The sequence below is a fragment of the Rhipicephalus sanguineus genome, unplaced genomic scaffold (assembly GCF_013339695.2).
Source record: "Rhipicephalus sanguineus isolate Rsan-2018 unplaced genomic scaffold, BIME_Rsan_1.4 Seq8720, whole genome shotgun sequence".
Classification (NCBI taxonomy): domain Eukaryota; kingdom Metazoa; phylum Arthropoda; class Arachnida; order Ixodida; family Ixodidae; genus Rhipicephalus; species Rhipicephalus sanguineus.
This window is the reverse complement of record NW_023616181.1, coordinates 487-5,598: the sequence shown is the minus strand read 5'-3', so window position 1 is coordinate 5,598 and position 5,112 is coordinate 487. Positions and strand designations below refer to the sequence as shown.

Below are 5,112 nucleotides of genomic sequence, written 5' to 3'. Positions count from 1 at the left end.
ATCTTAGAAGAAACTCTGGAATTGACCATCTCTGTGTGACCCTTAGTTTTGAGTCTCGGAATTCAGTTCGAGAACAGGCCTGTAAAAAGAAAAAGGTTGAGTTTTCTCAAGTAAAAAAAAAAATTGCTGTTTGCATTCAATTTAGCAACGACGGCTTTGCTTTTTGATTGAAGTGTGTACTATAAAAATTATGGGCCATTGCATTTTGAATGTTTGGTCTGGTGACATGATGCTTAAGTAGTGTGAAGCGGATCTGTGCAAGTTATCTTTGTGTTGAATGAATTGTGCACAGCCATTAAAACCTGTTCCTTTAGGCTGTGCTATGACTGGTACTGCACTGTTGTTTGCAGAGTTGAAATGTCGGTGCATGTTAAAGTTGAAAGTGTACTGGATCTTCTGAAGTGTGCATTGATTTTTAATAACAACTGGCTTAGCATTGTTACTTGCGCACTTTGTGAGCTCAGAACATGCATTGAAGGAGCATGGGGTCCTTTTGAAAGCTGTTCCACATGAATGTATGAGCCAGAGGAGGCGTGGCCTTTTCAGCAGGCAAAGTGCATGATGCATTGTGGTCTGTTCATATATGCTGCCTCTGTAGCGTCTGACCTCTTCCTTTGGTGCATGCAGCTGGACAGGTTCAAGGAGCCGCCTGCATTTGGTCCCATGTGCGACCTGCTATGGTCGGATCCACTTGAAGACTTCGGCAATGAGAAGAATGCGGAGCATTTTAGTCACAATAGCGTCCGCGGATGCTCATATTTCTATAGGTGGGCACCAAACACTTTTCTTTCGCTGCAACTTCGGTTTTGGGATATATGGCATGGAAACACGGTCAAACCACACTATATCGAACTATTTTCAACACAATAGTCAATGCGTAGGAAAATCTACGCCTACATCGAACAAAATAGCCAGAGCACGTCGTACATCGAACATTGAGCAGCGCTGAACGCCCCAAGAAGTTGGCTTTTTCTTGCAAAAGGGGGCTTTCCTGCATGCTTCTGGGAGAGCGAGGGGTGCGATTAAGAGGGTGCCGCGTGGAGTGAGTAGAAAGTACCACCCGACATGCTTTCTCTCGTGTTCCTTTTTGTCGCAACCATTGGCCTGTTGCGCTTGGTCACTGTTCGCTTCTCCGCAGATTCCCTGCTCCCTTTAACACAGTTGAATGTGGAGAAAAGAAGTCTGACATCGCTACTGCATATAGCATCCTAAGAAACACGCTCATTACGATGAAAGAACAAGGCTGACATTAGGGCCAAGGTGGACTAGATGCTTCCGGCGCCCAGCTGCGTATGGAGATGTTGAGTGCCCGTTTTACATCGATACCGTAGTTCTTGCGTATACCCTGAATCCCTCAGCTACAAACTGCGGAAAAATAAAAACAAAAAAATTCCTGTGCATTACCATGAGCTGCCTTCTTTGAAATATTGTGAAGCATGCCCTAAGCAAACTTGCACATAGAAATTCATACTGAAAATACGGTAAATTACTTAGAAGTTTTATATCAGACTACAATATATCAAACCAATTTCCATTTTTTTCTTTTTTTGAGAGTTCGATATATGCTGGTTTTGCTGTTGTTGTCACTAGAATGTTTCTTTTAAGACAGTCTCTTGTCTTAGCTGACTTCCTTGAAATGAGGGCATATAATTTGTGTGTGAATTTGCATGTTATGGCTTGATGTGCCACAGGGGCAGGAAAAAAAGATGACTGGATAAAAAAATGTCATGTTGCATGCTCACTGGAATATATAGGAAGGGATAATTATAGGGCCCTGAAACACCTTTGGAAGTAATATAGTGACCTCACTATTGGACCAGCTTGCCTCTCCAATCTCCAGCTGCAAGAAATATTTGAATTCACCAAGTATAAGCAAAATTACCGGTAGTTTATCACAGCTTTTTGCACTTTTTCTTATCTTTCATCCTGACAAGTGCACTAAAAGCTACACACGGGCGTAGAAGAGAGCCAGCATGTGCTTACCGCACCTCTGCGGCTTTGGAGACTGCTATTGCATCAGTAATAACCCTAGTAACATGTTCAGTATAGCACAGGCACTTAGTGTGTAAAAGAGCACCGTGTGCCACCTTGCATAGCGTAAAAGAAAACACTGTGCAGATGGCTGTCTCTAGGACTGGATGTGCAAAGATGAGCTACCATTTGGGTGTTGTTGAAATTGAGAGGCGTATGGTGTGGTTTTCAGTAATTCAAAACAAACAGTAGTAGTATTACTGAGGATGTTTTCGTGATGTTGAAATCAGCCAATGCTCGTGTCAATTCCTTCTACTATGTAGTCGGTCCTCTTTGGCCACGCCTGGCCCTTGCGCCCACTAGAAACCACACATCATCATCTCATACGTAGTCAGTCCCACCTGCAGCGTAGTTTGCCGAGAGCAGAGCAAGCAAGTTGTTGGTCTTGCACGATGCCTCTCAATATTCCAGTGGCATTTGCAATGTGTGCATGGGCTTTGAAATTGAAAGGTTGCCAGGCAGAGTCCAGGAAATAGGAGACAGACATAAGGGCAGAACTGCTGCTGTTTGCCGTGAATGGGATATATGGTCATACGGTCAGTTTTTGTGTACTCGGATCTTACAGTTGCTACCATGAATAAGTTGATACGTCATGCTTTATTAAATTGTTCCTGAATTGTCTGAATACCTGCACACGTTCGTAGTTTTGCTTGCACTTATTTTCCCTGCTGTGGTGATGGGTTTGTAAAAGATAAAGCTAAATAATGCTGTTTAAACTGTAAAGTTACCATATTGTGCATGCAATGATTTCTTTGAAGTACTTTGTTAACGAAAATGTTATTTTTGATCTTTAAACATTTAGTTGCTGTAGTGCAAACATTCCAATTTTTTTTTTGCTTATGTGCACAGATAGCATGCTGATTGCAGCATACACATTTGAGGCCCAGTGTGCATAGAAATTACAAACACATAGTTAATTCCTATATCCAGGTGTTGGAGTGTGTAATTAAATTATTACTTTCCTTTTTTGTTTCCAGGAAAGGTAGTTAAAATGTCAGTGTTTATGTGGCATTGCATGGCTTGTAAATAGCTTGTAAACACATAATTGTGAAACCTGTGTTAATTCCACAATGTAACAATACATTCTAGCTGTAAATCTGAGCTTGAATGTCGTAGAAGGTACAGGTCTAGTCTGCTTCAGCAAGACATCAAATGGACGCGAGACAGTATAAAGTAGCTGCTTAAAGTTTATTCTGCGTCGTGTGGCTTTACTGTCTCCCTTGAGCTAAGACTTGTAATGTAGAAAGTGTTACTGAAAATGAAAACAGGTTGCATAAGTTTTGTTGATATGAAATATTGTGTTAAGTGCAAGAAGGAGGATAACTAAGTTGGTGTGTTATACCTGTGTGCATGCAACATGACTTTTGTCATAACCTAACAGATTGGCACAGATGTGCTAATGTGCTGTTCGCCTTTTCACAGCTATGCAGCATGTTGCGAGTTTCTCCAGCAGAACAACCTCCTCTCTATTATTCGGGCTCATGAAGCTCAGGACGCTGGGTGAGTAACATGTCGCTTGCCGTTGTGCTTTGTGCAGTGCGCAATTCAGTTCCCCTAAAAGAAGGGCCGGCTGAACGTAGGATAATTCTAACCTACTTTGGATGTCCCCCAGGGTGGGATTTAGTGGTAGTATTAATGAAATTGATGGATATATTAAACAGAGGACTCCTGAGATGGCAGAATAGCACATTTGGTAAAAAGTACCCACTCTGTATAGGTTATGCTGTAAAAATTATCTGCAGTGAAGCAGAAAGAGTACTAATGAGCAAGATTTTAGCCATTTTTGTCTTTATCCCATATGTCCAATCTTTTTCACATAGGTGCAAGGAAGTTCAGGATAAAAGTAAGGTTTTTTAAGTAAAACAAGCTGAAGGGAATTTGTGGGGCAATAAATCTGCATATAAGTAACAAAGGGAGTCTGACTGGTCAACAGTATGAACATGCTTGCGTATTTGTTCCTTGCACTTAAAACGAAGTGTACTTGATCACTTTCACATGAGTCCGTCAGTATATGGGACAGACCAGGCATTGCTTGAATATTAAGTTAACAGAACACCATAGTTCTTTGAAAGGCTTTTCACCTAATAAGGTCAACTTGTTGGCTAGTTGGTAAAGCATGGTGAAACGGGAAACAGCGCAGTAAAGACGACGACAAAGAAGGAACACAACCACACCACACGAAGCAGTGACTGACAACTGAAGTTTATTCGGGTGAAAACGTATATAAATACATTCTTAGGCGCACCACGTCACAAACAAAATGATACAAACAAAGCATGAAAAAGCACAGGGACACAATATAACAGAAACCTTGGTCATCATCACATGATGCATAGTGATTGAAAGGCGTAAGCGGTTCAGTTGAGATGGTTAGCTGATAAATACGAATTTCTTTGTCAGATAGTAAAACAGACTGAGTACTGACGCACTTTTCTTTTAACAATGAAATGTAATGCGCTTCGATAATTTCTCTTGTCATTTGATTCTGGTTCTTAGCTAACACATCACAATTTCTCAAAACTTGGGGCGACAACCACATTGCTTACAATGAATACCTAGATGACCACTAACGGAACTGGTCACGTTATTGTTGTGCTCACGAAGTCTATCATTTAAACATGGCCAGTCTGGCTGATGTAGAATCTGCCACATGACAAGGGAATGCAGTAGATGACGTTCCTGATACACGACACGAAAGGTGACTTGTGTTGTTTACTACAGGCACTACTGTCATTGGGGTGCTGTTGACGCGGTAACATAATTTTGACAACTTATTAAGCACACTCAAAACGACTCTTAACATTAGCCCGCTGACCAATCCGCTTCAAATTGTGTGATACTTTATGCAAGTATGGTAAAACGGTGAGTTTTTGACCTTGTGCACGCCTAGCATTAGTATCACTTGCACGTGCCAAGGGTTACAACGTTCATTTCTTTAAAAGCTTTTGTGCTACCGAAGCTAGCACGTAGTGCGGTAACCAGCTCCTACCAGTCTATCACCTGGCCTTGAAAACTGTCGCACTTACAGTGCACGCACAGATTTTCGGAGCGCGTTCGACATGCACAACTTGGCGATTCCTC

At 41.7% G+C, this 5,112-nt stretch overlaps 1 long non-coding RNA gene across 1 annotated transcript; it reads left to right on the top strand.

The window, feature by feature from the left end:
- The first annotated feature begins 627 nt into the window (after nucleotides 1–627).
- LOC125756817 (uncharacterized) lies at nucleotides 628–3,532 on the top strand. Its single transcript, XR_007414782.1, has 2 exons — nucleotides 628–767; nucleotides 3,454–3,532. It is a non-coding gene; the product is annotated as an uncharacterized LOC125756817 (long non-coding RNA).
- The last annotated feature ends 1,580 nt before the right edge of the window (nucleotides 3,533–5,112 follow it).